Source organism: Rhipicephalus microplus, chromosome 2, assembly GCF_043290135.1.
Source record: "Rhipicephalus microplus isolate Deutch F79 chromosome 2, USDA_Rmic, whole genome shotgun sequence".
Taxonomy (NCBI): Eukaryota; Metazoa; Arthropoda; class Arachnida; order Ixodida; family Ixodidae; genus Rhipicephalus; species Rhipicephalus microplus.
Window position 1 is genome coordinate 171711500 of NC_134701.1, and position 17175 is coordinate 171728674.

At 44.9% G+C, this 17175-nt stretch overlaps 1 pseudogene; it reads left to right on the forward strand.

Annotated features, from left to right (window-relative positions):
- The window catches only part of LOC142792729 (cell adhesion molecule Dscam2-like), a 63158-nt pseudogene extending 52422 nt beyond the window's left edge, over positions 1-10736 (forward strand).
- The last annotated feature ends 6439 nt before the right edge of the window (positions 10737-17175 follow it).

Below are 17175 nucleotides of genomic sequence, written 5' to 3' on the forward strand. Positions count from 1 at the left end.
ACTATGCTACGGCAAACTGCATGACCGTTGTCACCGCAGCGCATCGTCGCGTAGCTAGAGAATGGGTAGCACGCATGGTAGCGAGCCTCTATGCCGGTTCTTCGTAGAAAGGAACGCTGCCATCGAAGCAACCCATAAACGCTGTGCCAGCAGCGTTCTAGACGCTAAGAACACTGCGTGTTGGTGTGCATGCTTTTCAATTTTTTCACGCCAAGGTGTTTGCAGTATGGCAGCATGGATGTTTTCGTAGGCTCCGCGACACCATTCGGTAAATTATACTAATACAAAAGCTGATAGTCTAAATGATATGAAGTGAGCTAAAAGTACTTTTAATTGACATGTTTTGTCGAAGTATGACCGAAGTAATTTGTAGATATACTATCAGAACCACCAATATAACCAGAACTTGCACGCAGGCTTGTTGTAACAAGAAACCTTTGCAATTTCTGCTTGTGAACGCTATATAGATAATGACAACATGGACAATAAATTAGGCCTACGAAGCGGCTTTATGCTCTCCCATCGTGTAGTACTTCCTACTTTAAATCTATAACAACTTTTTCTGAACACACGATAGTTAATGCATTGTATATGACTGTTGCACACCGCAGTGATATTCGGCGTTCGCTCCTTGGTTCTTGAATATTTGTCGACATGGCCTTATCATCTGTTGTTACGCCTGGGAGTCCTGACAGAACGCCCTTACCTCTGCTAAGGCAATCTGTATTAAGGCCAGTGAGCGAGCCCGCCTGAAGCCATCACCTCAACGACGTCATCTAACCTGGCGGCACTGGTTTGTCTTACGTAACGCGCGGCGAGCTCCCTAAACCAACGGGCCTGATAGCAGCCTGATGATGCAATCGGCGCCATCAAGTCTGGCGAGTCTTACGCAATGCGTGGCAACATCACTCGTCTATGGGTGCCACCCAGCGGTGGTCCCTGACTGGAGGATTCTGACACCACGGCCAGAGGCGCTTCTGATTGCACTTTGATGACGTAAAGAATCACCCGTGACCTATGAAAAAGCCAAGCGGTGCGTCGCCAAGCAGCTGACCTATGCGTCAGAGAGAAGACGGCAGCGTTAGAGTGTGCGAAGACAACTCGGCTCATCGAGTCCTAAGCTGTCACCCAGTACCAAGTATACAACGCCTCTATTCTATGCTGTACTTAATTCTTGCCTTAACTCACCGTCGTCGTGTCTGCTCGTCTATCATCTCTTCACAGAAGCAGCCACGAGCTGCCATACGCGCTACTGAACAACCTTCCCAGCCCATGACCTCGGCACACTAAGCAACAGTGTCGGCGGCGGTGCGAGTCGTAACAGTGTGAAGCCCATGGACGGCTTTAAGCTCTTCCATAGTCGAATACCAAGCACTCTAAATTGTTAACTTTTTAGGAGCCAAGCACCCCTTAGTCTATCTTTGTCCAGCGTCAGGCGTACCCGGCAGAAGAAGCAAGCGATAAAAAAAAAGAAGGCAGTGTCTCTCGATAAATATAATAGGTGGCGCTGTCTTATAGAAGTATATACAAACTACAGTTGAGTGAGGATATTCTAGATGGCGCTGTACCATTACCCTCCGATTATTACTAGATCTTTGCGAGCAACATAGTCTGGAGATAGTTAACACGGGGCCTAAATGTGACGGCCAGATCACATGGGAAGTCGGAAACAAGCAATCAAGTATTGATTATTGTCTCATGACTGAAGGAATTTACCACAAACTGACAGAAATGAGGATAGACGAGGAAGGCATTAACAGCTTGGGTAGTGATCATAAACGAATAACATTACAAATGGGATACGAAACTAAAAATATGAGCATGGAATCAAAGTCTGGCAGCTCGTATTTAAATGACAAACAAATAATAAATATAGCCGCAAGAGTCGAGGAAGAAGTAGGCGAAATACCAGGCAAGGACTGGGAGTATAGGGAGCTGTTACATCTAATGACGAAGGAGATAGGGAAAGAGAAGAAAACCGTTTGCTGGAAAGGAAAAAGGAAGCCAAAAAGTTGGTGGAACAAGGAAATCCGGGAGGCGATCGAGAAGCGACGCGAAGCATCACGGGAGCATAGAAAGGCAAAAAAGGAGAAGCGGCCGCAGGACGAAGTCAAAAAAATATGGGAAATATATTTGGAGAAAAAATCCCTTGTACAGAAATTGGTAGAGGCAAAAATTAAAGGTGAAAGTGAACGCTGGATGACAGAGATACACGAAAAAAAGGAGGCCGCGCCTAGGATTTTTTGGAGCCACATAAAGGCGCTAGGTAGGAAGTCTGTCACAATGCAACAACATATTCTAGATGAAGGAGGAAATCAATTGGAAGGGTACGAAGCGCTAGATTACATCCAAAAGGTAACAGCCGATTCGTTTCAAAAGAGCGACCAGGGGATCTCCCCGGTGAGTAAAAGTGTGGCGGAGAAAGCAACAAAGGAAGAGCTAGTACTAGATAATTTCAACTGGAAAAAGGCCGAAGGAAAAATTCCAAAGCGCACTGCCGCGGGTTTAGATGGGATTCCCGTTAGCCTCATTAACGAACTAGGACATAACACTAAAGAAGCATTGTTAAAAGCAGTAGAAAAAAGCTTAAAGGACGGACAAATACCGGACAGTTGGCGACAAAGTAGAATGAACTTAATCTATAAAGGCAAGGGAGAAAAGGACAAGATTCGCTCGTATAGACCACAAACCATTACATCGGTACTATACAGGTTGGCGATGCAAGCAGTAAAAATGAAAATAGAAACATGGGCCGAACATAACGATATTTTGGGAGAACTTCAGAACGGATTTCGAGTCGACAGGCGGTTAGACGATAACCTGTTTGTTCTCACTCAGTGTATAGAAATATCTAAAATAGAGAATAGGCCCTTGTACGTGGCTTTTCTAGACATCACTGGGGCATACGACAACGTTAATCAGGAAATTTTGTGGGATATATTGAAAGGAATGGGCATGGGCGACGACTGTATACAGCTTTTGAGGGAGATATACCGAGAAAATACAGTTTGCATAGAGTGGGAAGGAATGCGTAGCAAAGAGAACGTTGAGGTTAGCAGGGGTCTGAGACAGGGATGTCCTTTGTCCCCACTGTTATTCATTCTGTACATGGTGAGTATGGAAAAAGCGCTAGAAGGTAGCAACATTGGTTTTAATCTGTCACACAAACAGGGCGGCATGATGATTGAGCAGAAGCTTCCAGGTTTATTTTATGCGGACGATATCGTCTTATTTGCGGACAGTCGAGATGATATACAGCAGCTGGCGAATATATGCGGAAGGGAAGGTGAAGCTCTTGGACTAGGATTCAGTGTAACGAAGTGTGGTTTGATGGTATTCAATGATCCCTGTGATCAGACGGTGTCCATACAAGGCCAAGAAATACCGAGGGTAAGTGAATACAAGTACCTTGGAGTATGGGTAAATGAGAGTGATAGATACATGGAGGTACAGGAAAAAGCCTCGGCAGCAAAAGGAAAGAGGAATGCGGCAATAATGAAGCACAGAGCGTTGTGGGGATACAATAGGTATGAGGTGCTTCGAGGTCTGTGGAAGGGTGTAATGGTTCCAGGGCTTACTTTTGGGAACTCAGTGGTGTGCACGAGGGCAGAGGTGCAATCGGGAATGGATGTAAATCAAAGGACTGTGGGACGCCTCGCGTTGGGTGCTCACGGGAAGACGACAAACGAGGCTGTAAAGGGCGATATGGGGTGGGCAGGTTTTGAGGCGAGGGAAGCGCAGAGCAAAATAAGGTTCGAAGAAAGGCTAAGAAATATGAAGGAGAGTAGATGGGCAGAGAAGGTGTTCCGTTATTTGTATAGGAAGAGCGTGGACACACAGTGGAGAAAAAGAACTAGAAGACTCACTAGTAAATATACGGCTGGTATTGTGAGCCATATGTCAACAAAGAGCGTTAAGGGAAAAGTCAGGGAGGCGGAGAGGATTTACTGGATGGCAGCTATGGAGAAAAAACCGGCTTTGAGTAACTACCGAAAGGGCAAAAATGAAATAAGGAGGGAGGCATTTTACGATAATTCAAGGGGAAGCGCTTTACTGTTTGAAGCGAGATCGGGTTGCCTTAGAACGCGTAGTTATAAAGCAAGATTCAGTAAAGAAGAAGAACAATGCACATGCTGCGGGAAAGATAAGGAAACGGCGGAGCATGTTCTGATTGAATGTGGAGATATCCACCCAGGTGTACGTTTGGGCACGAGCCTACAGGAAGCCTTGGGTTTTAGGGACAACAATGGAAAGCTGAACACACCCGCGATTGAAATAAGTAAGAGACGGTTAGAGTATTGGTGGCAGAAAATTAGAGAGAAAGGACAAAAATAAATATTGGAAAAATAAAATATGGACAGTGTGCCGTAAATGGCAGAGAGCTTAAGCTGAAAATTTACCTTTTTTCCATTAAGATATAATTTATCGAAGTAGAGGCATTAGGCCAACATAAAAAAAGAAAAAAGGTTTTTTTTTGTCGAGCCTGGTGGCATACTTGTCACCACCCCGTTATAAAGGGGATGCTCATAGCATCCATCCATCCATCCATCCGATTGGCTGCTGCACGGGCTGTGCCTGGTTGAGCGGGGAACGAGTGCCTGTCTCAGTCTCCTGGATTGTCACCGTACGTGTCGGATTGTTGGTGGGGCATGAACGGTGCACAGTGGCAGGTGCGGAGTGCCGCGGCAACTTGTGCTTCTCGCTTTGTTGGTGGGGGATGGACAAAGTTGAGCGGAGGACTGCGGTGGCTGGTCCTCTTCACCAAACAGACAAAAAACAGACATAGAGATAGACAGATGGACGGAAGGTTGGACGCACCCAGACACGGACGCACGAACGCTTTGCCCCATTCATCATCAATCACTCCGTGGATATGCTGTGATTTTTCCACCACCGCCCTCATTGCGTTTCTACCTCACAGTGTAACAGGACGCCTTGCCTCTATTGCAGGAGCCTACCTCTGGGGAAAAAAAACAGCAAACATTCAAAGCAAATTGTTACAGCTTCCTTTAAGCCATTAAGGCCTTGGTCTTCAAGACATATCAACGTTCACGAGAGCACTGGCTGCAAAAACAGCACAGAAGCTCTCCGATGACATAAATTGTCCCGTCTAAAGGGTCTTCATGTAGTGGAGCAGTACGCTAAAATGAACTATCACGGAGACTCCATTTATTGGACCACGAGCAGCAATTCCCCTTAAGTTATTCAGAGCTGCTAGTGGCTTAAATAGAACAGTTGAATAAAGAGGTTAATGAAGCTTGGGAGATGATTCATGACAAGAAATAAGTGATATGGTGACAAGTAGTGCACTGAGCGAAAGAGAATGAAAAAAGAATTACGTGCAAACAAGATGGACACAATGGCATTGGAATTGTGTACTTGACAAGGTGCGCAAATTTCATTGGTTGCAAAGATGGAGGGCGTTTCCGAAGCGTGATAGGTTGTCACAATGGGGAGTCGTTCCAAATGACCACTCTTCAAACGGCGGTAATATAGAGACGGCACGGCATGCTACGTTCGAGTTTTCGGTGGCGAGAAGAGTCTGGCACAGGTGCAACGCCTCTTTGGCTTTCGCACAAGCCGCATGGAGAGAGCTGTTCGAAAGACTGGTCTTTGCAGTGATCTTGTACGTACTGTGGCGGCGACGCTGTTTGGTGTATGTACGGCACAAGCCTCATAGAGGCGCCTATCCCGCACTCTAGAAAATGCGGCTCAGTGTGTTGAATTATCTCGATGAGCAGCTTGAAACACACGGCGAAGAGGCTTTCCTTCGACTATGGCACACATGTTTCTTCAGCGTAAGGAAGAGACAGTCATAGATGAATGTGGTGGTTACGTGTTTGTTCTGCCCACATGATAAAGAGAGAGAAAATTCATTTACAGCAAGGCAGAGAGGTCGGCCTGAGCTATAGCTTGCTCTAGCTTGCTACAATGCAGTAATGGAGGGAAAAGGGGAGGAGAAAGACTAATGGATGACGGTTGTGAGATAAAGAGGTGAGTATGTGGAATTATTTTTAGCTGAGAAAAGTTTTATAGCCATGAATATAGTCCAGTTGCTTCCAACGAGGTTGTACTCACCTATGTCGGACTGTATAAGCATATATGGTAGTTTTTTTTTCTAAAACTCTTTATTAGTAACAATCAAGTGGTAAGGGGTACTTGCCAGCAATTAACCGTGACAACAATTGCTTCGTTTATTTACTATTTCAATAAACAAAACGAAAAGCTTGAGTTTTCAGTGGTTTGGTACTAACCAAGCGTGTACTCTAGTACGCATACATATGTGGCGTTCTCTCGATTGCGTATAACTCTATTCATTTAAAATCTTCTCTAACTTCTAACATTCGGGCCCCGCCGCGGTGGTCTAGTGGCTTAGGTACTCGGCTGCTGACCCGCAGGTCGCAGGTTCGAATCCCGGCTGCGGCGGCTGCATTTCCGATGGAGGCGGAAATGTTGTAGGCCCGTGTGCTCAGATTTGGGTGCAAGTTAAAGAACCCCAGGTGGTCCAAATTTCCGGAGCCCTCCACTACGGCGTCTCTCATAATCATATGGTGGTTTTGGGACGTTAAACCCCACATATCAATAAACTTCTAACATTCGGATACACAAACAAAAAGTAGTGTTCATTTGTAAGAAGTAAGCTCTTTTTACTTGTTTTTGTCGTTTGGATTGTGTATCTACCAGTTACGCGTACAATAACACTTCCCTTCTGCAGCGGTTCAAACACTCACACTATACTGCACTATGCATATCATATGCCAATCATTTAACACCAGCAATTTGTGACACGTTCCTTGGAGATCGCGCCAGGTTAGCCAACATATGGTGTTTGTTATATATTCTGAAATAAAAAACTAAATAAGGCAGAAGGGTATTTTTTGGGATAGATTTGAGCACCGGACATAATATATTTATAACAAGAAAGACCAAATTTGCGTCAAGGTAATTGTTAACTTCAAATAAATAAAGATTGGTGAGGCTTAAGACAGCCCACTCGGAGATATTGGTACACTTTTAGTGAACATACGTAATTCGTTTGTATCTTCGTGTAGGGCTACGCATCACGCGCCTAAGAGCTCAAGAACATTATTTATTTATTGGCTGAATTAGTCTGCCTAAGTCGTGTTGCCTAACTCCTAGTATAGATGAGAGCACGGCGCTTGCGGTCATACATTACTGGATCGTTAATTAAACTACTGTTTAATTATTGCTCAATGTTTTTTGTAGACGGTTGAGTAATTCAAGGTACATTAGACAGCTTACGCTTGATTTTAAGCAATACACTGGATTCTAGAAACGTTTGTGTAGGTATGTGTGACGACGCACATGGACACAGCAATGTTAAGGCACAAAACGTATACGAGCGCGAGCTCAACTGCAATGATACGACATGAAAAGAACGCTATTTAGGTCCTGAGGAACAGATATTTAGGGTATATCCCGCCATATCAAGTCGGTAACTCCACCCACAATGGGACCGGATGTCGGAGTTCCATCACGATGTTGTGGGCCCTCTGGATGGCCTGGAGTTGTGCATGAAGGCTGCTGCTCTTCAGGGATGCATCCCATTGCTCTTTCGAGATGGGCGGAGAGGCGTTAAGGGCTGGGTACAGCCAGAGCATGTGATTAAAAGAACATGACTCGTGGCCACATTTGGGACACGACTGCGAATGGTCTATCTTCTTAAGGGATCGAGGAGCAGGATATGAACGGGTTTGAAGTAGTCTGAATGTGCTCGTCTGGGGCTCGGTCAAATCGAGGTGGGGGACTAGAAATTTTGTTTTTCCAGCGCAGATGGTAGCACGAAACACTTTCATGAGCAGTAGACATGGGATTTTTGTATGTAAATCTTGACCTCGTCACAAACATGGCTATTCACGACAGCGATGCACGTGAAATCGCGCGCTGTCCGGTGAGCTTGCTCGTTAGGGTTACATCTGAGCGGGTTAACTGAACCATCTAGATGGGCTGGAAACCACGCTAGGTGGTACCCTCCTTCGTTGCACTCCCGGGTTTGTTGAGGTGCTTTCGCCACAATACTGTTCACCTATTCAGACACAAGGGCGTTAGCGAAAGATCTGACTGCCGTACGCGAGTCCGAGAAGACAACAGTGGGGGCTCTTGCGCTGTGAAAAGCCAGAGCGATTGCCACTTTCTCTGCCACATGGGCGATTTTTGTATAAACAGAGGCTATATTGACCAGGCTACCTTCCGCGTCAGCGACCGAAATAGTGAACTTACCCCCACTGTGATACCAGGCAACATCGATGAAGAGGGGTTCTAGTTTGTGCTGGTTAGTTTTTTTATGTATGACCTTAGCTTTCGCGACTCTTCTACCCTTGTTGTGTATTGGGTGGATGTTACGTGGGACAGGGTCAACCATGATTTGAGTGTGAATTTCTCTGGACAAGTGAACTTCCCTGAACAAGTGAACCCGCTTCTGTAAGGCAGAGATAAAGCTAAACTGCAATACTTTTTTTGCTGCCCATGAAGTATATATTTCAGTTGGCACCAGTGGGCATACTGGCGACAATATTTGATGGGTAGCATTTTATGAACCATCACTCAAGGTTTATCACTTGAGATAGTAAACAACTTGTCAGCTCTATCGCTGCCTCGCCACGGTGGATTAGTGTCGCCGGTACACGGCTGCTGACCCGCAGTTCGCGGGATGGAAGCCCGGCTGCGGCAGCTGCATTTTCGATGGAGGCCAAAATGCTGTTGTGCTCAGAATTGGGTGGACGTTAAAAAACCGCAGGTGCTCAAAATTTTCGGATTCCTGTGCTACATCGTCTCTCATTATCATATGGTGGTTTTGGGACGTTAAACTGGACATATCGATCAAATCAATCAACCAATCAATCGTCAGGTGTATTACTTGGTCAATAGGCACCACTGCTATATGGAGTTTGAGAACACAATAAAAAAAGTCAGGTTCTTTTATATATAACGGTGAATGCTCACACAAAAGCGTGAGTTCTTATCCGTACGAGACAGGTCAGCCACCTTCAACCTACCACAGTGCCTCTGGGTTTAGCATTTCTGCCTGTGCGATGCTCAGGTGGTAGTTTTAAGACCAGGAGAAAAGCAGAGGTATACGTTGGTAAACCAAATTTTCTTATTGAGTATGATATACTTCACCTCAGTTTCGCTTCGTTCAGAATAGTTTACTGATCACACCCCTCCGAGATATTTTTTTTAGTTACTTCTCGTATATAATATAAATCCCTTCAGCATGCTTCATATCTCTCAGCCCACGTGGGGAAAGAGGGCCACCACATCCTGTAAACAGGACAGAGGCCCGTCAATTTTGTATGTGTCTTTACCATTAAAAAGTAACCTGCTGCATTCCGTACTACTATGAAGGTGTGTACCGTGGCATACCCATTTCAGCCATAACTTGCGAAAGGAACTAGAAAAAATGTTTTAGAAACCACACTTTTGTTTGAACGTTGTCATATTATATCGCTGCCTGCATGTCATCACGCCATCTTCTCGTTTCTTTTTTTTTTTTGCTGTACGCTAGTATATTCGACGCTAGTTTATATTTATCAGTTGAATTTATTGCAATCACTGCTTCGAAGCATTTCATTGTTTTATTCACGCACGCAGGCTTGCCCAGCGTAACAATGCACAACGCCTTTCATATTCACGAATACCATGCGTTGTCTCCCGCTTACTTCTCATTATATTCTCTTTTCAGGGATTTCGGTGCTAATAGTAACTAATTCAGCGTGGAAGTACAGACTGCGTGGGAACCTGCGTGATTGTCGCGGGACCGAGGGCTACTCTGCAAATCCGTCTCTTCGAGGATACTGAAACCAAGGGTTTTCCTTCGACGTCTCCTAGCCGCCCACTGATGGATACACGGAAAACCATAAATACGTGCTCGTGTGTATGTGTACGATGTGTCTGTGTGTCAGTGTGTGACGAATGCGTCTCTGACCTACGTGCCACGGCAAAACTGAAGAAGAAAAAAAAAGATGTGAAGTCATTTGTGTTATACGGTACTTGTGCTGTAGTGAGTGAACATGACTCATGACTTGAGGAATGCTCTCAAGAGAAGACAGCTCGACTAGTCATCTGAGTGTGCTTGCAACACAGCATGGATTTCCGATATGCCATGCCGGTCGTCCATACGTTCAAGCAAGGACGCTCCGAAATGACCCGTTGAGCACAGGTCTTATTGTGATATGACAAACGCTTTGTGTGGCGCAACGTAGTGCACTTATTAGCTGGTTACCTGCGACCGGGATAACGGAGGTAATCCGAAAACTCGACTTTGTTAGGGAAGAAGTGCGTCACGTCGGGCACAGAATGCTCCGATTGTGGTGAATACGTAACAGATGCTGTTCGTAGATGTTTAGTGTAATCGGCTGCTCTAACGTGTGTTGTTGCCGATGTGAACAGCACTTACGGCCTGGAGCCGTACTTGTAACAGATATTACCAAACAGAGGGAATTTATGAACTGTCAGCGTCATTGCCCTCCACATTTAGTGTTCACCGATTGTTATAAAACGCCTTGAAGTGCAGGAACGGTTAAGGTTCATTCATTTGTGCTCAGCTTGCTGAGAACGGACATCTTTCGTCAAACTAAAACAAAAACCTCTGCATCTCGTGTCTCTTGCTTTAAACATAGCGTGTTTCCACTAGCTTCTATAAAGCAGTGAAGCTGATTTTATTTTGCACCGCTTTGTGGTGACCGTGATTAGACAATAATATGGAGATCTTCAAATGGCTTGTGTGTGACTTGACCTGACTGGAAGGAAAAGTGACGACGATGTGTTGACGTGATGAGGATGACGTGAGGGGTATGATAATTTTCTATGAGACTCCACTACTTATCCAAGGGGCTACTTAGCGATTACATTGACGAGGCCATATAGGTACGCAACTTTCGCTCAGTATTTACGAGTTGCCTTAAAATACCATTGCCTAATCTATAAACAGTTTAACAATGAAAAATAGCATTGCACTATTCCACATACTACGTAACGCACGCCTCTTTGTCGTAAGGAACATTGGTGTAGTCCTAGATGCCATCGCTACGTGAAAGATACGGAACACTCAACTACAAGATTTCGGTCTATGCAGATGTTGCGTCAAACACATTTTAGGTAACTGGAGAAGCGTTGTCATAAATCATGCATAGTACACTGATGGACATCTCAAGCAAGCCCACGGCTCAGTTTTTCCTGTTTAATATGGTTTGAAGGTACCATAAATGCATAACAAACTTTCACAAGCTCGCAAAACTTGTACCATGTTTTGTACAAGTAATTAAGAAGAGAGTGCCATCTATTCTATAGAATTAACATATTTACAGTGGAGATGCATTAAAATTCATCATTGAAATAGTGCTCCCGAATGTGCATCAAACAGTACAATGTCCCGAAACTCAAGCACATAACAAGATATGCGCATGAACGTGTCATCATAAGGATAATGGTGGTAACGTAGAAACAGTCTTTACCTCACCGCAAAGGTTCTGTTTCAACTGATATTGAAGTGTACAGAACCTCGGCTACTCCGCTTCTCTACCGTCTGCAGCACACATACACAAATAATTATCAGAGCCTCATAAAGTACGCAAAAAAAATCAAGCTGAAAGTGTACACTCACTTTCCTACATATTTTTGACTTCAAGATGCCAGCTTGAAGAATGCAGCATGAAGTATGAATTCTCGAAGCAGTCCAAGTAATACAAGCGGTGCTGCTTCAGTGCCCGGTCCACATGAAAAAAAAAAGCGGTTTTGTTCATATGACGGCGACTAAAGCACCAGGGCTCTGTAGATGAACTGGCAATATATGAATAGCACAAAGAGCAAAGTACAGGTATGACTTACCACCCCGCCGCGGTGGTCTAGTGGCTAAGGTACTCGGCTGCTGACCCCCAGGCCGCGGGATCAAATCTCGGCTGCGGCCACTGCGTTTCCGAAGGAGGCGGAAATGCTGTAGGCCCGTGTGCTCAGATTTGGGTGCACGGTAAAGAACCCCAGGTGATCAAAATTTCCGGATCACTCCACTACGGCGTCTCTCATAATCATATATGGTAGCTTTGGGACGTTAAACCCCACATATCAATCAATCAATCATCAGGTATGACTTACCTAAACTTGAAGCAAGCAAAAAATTGGCATGTGTACGCTCAAAGTTGGTTACGTTATTTTGGCGAGCTTGACGTTATGTTGTCGCTAGATTTGTCGAAGGCAAATGTGACAGCAAAGACCGTCACTTTAGCGTTACAGTTTTTGCTAAGTTGATTGCTGCCAGAATAAGCGAGATGCATGGCTTAATGAGCTATTACCTATTTTATAAAATAAAATGAGACTAGTAAAACTACAAACGGACTTCCAGGAGCTGTCATAATAACTGAACGCGAGTGATGGCAATGTTCTATGGGTCTGACTTGCACAAGCTGTACCTTTTTATAAAATCATATTTCTATTAGTATCACATACCTCGTATAAAGAAAAAGGTAGCATATCCCCTCTAAAGAATTTCATTTCGGCAAAAACAGGAGTGTCTATGGGTAAAATTTGAAAGTACAGCATGTCCTTTTCCCGCTGGCAACACCAGCAATACAAAGCGCTTGTGAGAGATCATGCCTGTGATATTTTAGGGGCATAGTGCCATCGGACCAAAGTGCTTAGATGCTTATATAACAAACATTATCGGACTAATCCAGCTTATGAGTTTATTGCAAGTCGCAACGTGTATTACCGAAATATTGTTGCAAGGGTTTGAACGAAGTATTTCTAGTAAGCTTTAAAAACACTTTATCGTATTTCCTTTAAAGCTTTGAACGCTTTACGCTTTGAAACATAAATAACGATGTTTTCTGGAACTTTTGGAGGCAACACCAAGTATTAAAGGTAAGCCAAGAATCTATAGAAGATTCTCTATTAGGTTAAAGAAATCGTCCCAATTTCACTGAAAAAGTGAAGCAATGCATGCGACAGCAGCAAATCAAAATGTCACACGAAGAACAGCTGAGAACTCGAAAATTGCAGTGCTCAAACATCGAGGACGCACGAAACGAACTGACAGTGCACGAGCATGAAATAACAGTTGTAACAACTTGACACACACACACACACACACACACACACACACAAACACACACACACACACACACACACACACAAACACACACACACACACACACACGAACGGTAAACACCACATTTCAATCAATCAACTTAGAGTGCTGTGTTAAAACACCAAGAAGGAGGCAGGGAGCGAACGCCCAAGTACGCACAGGACGAGGGCAAACTAAGAACACTCACAATAGTTACTTTGTATGTGAGCAGCATGCTCCGTCACAAACGCAGCCGCTTCAGCAAGCCAAATGACCTTCGGGCTCTCTTTAGCATCAAAGCACACTTGCGGTGGAAGCAAAAGACGTAAAAACAACACCGACAACGAGATAGCGCGCGCACAAGCGATGAGCCCAATTAGGGTGCACGCGCATTGAAACGCGCGGTATGACGACCTTTAAAGTTAACCCTCGGCGCTCTTCGTGCCATAGCGCTAGTGAATACAAGAACACGCTGATATTACCGATCTATGAGTACCGCCAGTGATTACCTGTGTACTTGAAGCGCCTAGCTCACCGTCAGCAAGCTGAAGAACGTACGGGCTGGGGGATCAAAAAGTGTTTCTCGAAGCATGGCCTGGAAACAGGACTGTACGCTCTGTGGCCGTGTTGGTTATCACAGCACGTGGTCGAGGAAAGAGTTGTAGATTCTACTTCGGGCGACGGAACCATTTCATCAAGTTTTTCGTTCCAATTTTCAGTTTATGAATAGGTGACCAGTAAAAGAGCAAGGAATTATGGGGTGCACCATCTGCTACCGGCTTCCGGTTCAAGGAGAGTAGTCGACCCGCCTTAAATTATTCAGGATTCACGCACGCAGTCGCCGCTTTATCTTTGTCCTGCTAAACCATGGTAGGTTTTCAGCCATTGGCTGCCCCAACTCGAGCGTGAAAGGCTAACGCATAAATCACTTCACAAGGAATGAAGAAAAAAAAATGAGGTGGGCCGCAGCTGTGTAGAGAGCCACAGCGACAAGTAGCCTTTGAATACCGAACGTTCAATCCAGAGCGTGCGAAGACCTTTTTATCACAGGTATGCGTGTATTCCGCACTAATAAAAAGCTTACGCATGAATTGATGTGAATGGTTTACCAAGAAATAAATTGTCGCACAGGCGCGCCTGGCAAAAATATTATGGAAACGCGTGGGTGAAATCTATACCTGCCATACGAGATGAGCGCCGGCCATTGCACCCATATATGTGACAAAAAAAAAAAACACGGGAACCTTCACTCAAGATTAGGTTTACTAGAAGCACTGGACGAGCCCATTTGCGTTTATCTGGGTCAAACAGTGCGCCAGGACAGCACACAAAGGAGTAACTTCATTAAACAAAAACAAAGGTTTGCTTCTTCGTCGCCGTTTATGTCTGAATGTATTGTTTATTTACCGCCGTGCCGCGCAGCTTAACCAAGATCAGCGTGCTTATAAGCATTTGGCTTCGACCAAGAAATGCATCTGATAGCGCGCTGAATGCGATGAAAAAAAAAAGAAAGATATTTCAACGCGCTCGATAAATGCTCAGCTTCAAGCCGATCGGCCCACGATGTCGGCCAAAGTGGCGATCCTGGAATGAACTCGTAGCACACTGCTACAGTTATGCCCATTCCCTGAGAGCTTTAAAATGGTGATTTTATTTATCAGCAGTAACGTACCATCAATGAAAACTGTCTTCTGTATCGACTGATCTGCTAGCCAGACAGTACCTCCGAGCAGCACAAAAGCATTGCGCAGCATTTTTGTACCATCAAAAGCTCCCTTACTGTTCATGGTTTTCGTAGCTGGTCATTGCCGCAGTCACGGTTGCAGAAACAAAAAAAAAACAATTTCTACAACTTATAAAGCACTGACATTGCACGAAGACGTGCTTTTTTCAACGAAGGGGTACAAAAGTGCGCGTGTGCCTCTGCTATAGCCTGTGCGGTGCGTCGAACCGGAAGCCGTCATATCATACAGTTCCCTGCGATTGCTGATTTTTCCGGCCACCTATTACAGCTTCATATGCGCGATGGAATTACGTCAATGGAGCCGTAGAGAACCTTGGCATAAAACACTCCTGCGTTTTATGGTGAGCACAAAGTGGAGACCGACGTAGGCGAAAACGCCGGAGCTTCTATACCAACGCTCACATTCGCTTTAATGTAGAGGTATGATGTAAAAACGGCACATGATAAATGCAAGTAAAACAAGCAGGATTGCAAAAGAAAAAAAAAAGAACACTAAAGGCACGAAAGGAACTGGTACACATAAGACGAACACCAACAGCCGCCAGTTGTCACTTAAACTAACACCTTCTTTGGCTCTTACGGCTAGTAGTACTCTGTTTTTTCAAACGTGTCCTCTGCATATATAATGAATAAGCTTTTTATGGTTTATAGCTATACGCCAACATTGCGAATAAAACTCAATGCGTACTAACCTCCCCCTTCAAGATATGAGCGCATGAGAACGGGCGACCACGTCTGTGTCTCAAAGCACAAGTCGGAGTCACGCATGCTCCGGCGAAATACGAATGGGCTGGGGGTATATATATATATATATATATATATATATATATATATATATATATATATAGAGAGAGAGAGAGAGAGAGAGAGAGAGACCAACCAACTGTACCCTCATTCCCATATATATATATATATATATATATATATATATATATATATATATATATATATATATATATATATATATATATATAAGTATATATATATATATATATATATATATATATATATATATATATATATAGAGAGAGAGAGAGAGAGAGAGACCAACCAACTGTACCCTCATTCCCATCTCCCAGCAAAGAAATATCAATACCAGTTGGTTGAAAATTCTTCATCTGATAAAAGGCTTGGCCACACCGCAGGTGGAGCGGCGAAGTGGGCAAGCGTGTTTTAGGGGAGAATCTCCTTATAGCGGCACCCGTTCGTCCCTCGTAGTCGTATAGTAGTAGTTGTAGTGTGTAAACAGTCTTACATTTTGACCTCCAAGGTGGTGCCGGTGAGAGATTTCTTCTGTGCGTTGTTGAACAATAAAAAATTCGCAGCGTGCGCGTTAACTAAAAGCCGAATTCTCCGAAAACTGATCTGGTTTCCGCTTCATGGCCTTGGCTGCGCTATATCAAACCACGTGACCTAACCAGCTGCGGCAGCTTCAACATGGCGGCAATGGCGTCAGTGGTGGCTCGCATCGGCTCGAATCGCAAACTACCTGTGCAGCACGACGACGTGTGATGGCCTCAACGAGGATGTGTTAATCGAGAGCCTGGTTTGGATTAAAATCGCTGAGTACTCTGGAATTAGACGGTGCAGCGGCAGCGAGTCGGTACATCCTGGCGTGTTTCGTGTTTGTGTACAGCCAGCTGAATCCACCGCCGCCGATGCCGCTGTATTCACTCGTGTCGTTTGTGCTTGCTTACCCCCTCAAACTACAATTGAAAAGGTGCGAGTCGTTTCTTTTCACTACTTTGCGGGAATAACTAGAATTTAGCATAAACTTCAGTTTTCAGAAAGCAGAAAAAATGAATTAATTGTCAAGGTGTTGATGGCAGCGGCGGCGAAATGGGGCAAAACTAATGTGAACAAGTTCGATGTGGGCGGTCGTGGTCTTCTGGCCGCTCGAGCGTTTTCATTTTCTCCTCACTTCCCGAATGTGAACGCGCCCTAATGGTCACGGTTGCGCCGAGCACCGCGTCTCGACGCAAGCTGTTCGCTGGGTGGGCTGGCCATTCCCTGCATAGAGCATCGCTCCGATGCGGGTTGATTGCTCCACAGTGGCGCCCACGCCGTCAAGCGCTTTCGTCACGACAGCGTCACACGTCGAGAAGTGAACACATTTCATAGCACCTTTCCACCGCCTCCTGCCCTGCACCTCATCGGCGTCTGTCGATCTGGTATTCAGGTTTTCGACCGTTCTTAAGGCTGGTGCATACCGGTGACTAGCAGCGGTTGCGCGACCATTTGTGACTGGCGACCAAAAAGCGACTGATGTTCACACCGGAGTGGGCTAGATTCAAGCGACCGGAAGTTGCACAAGCGGAGAATCACGTCCGGATCTCGTTATCAGCGAGA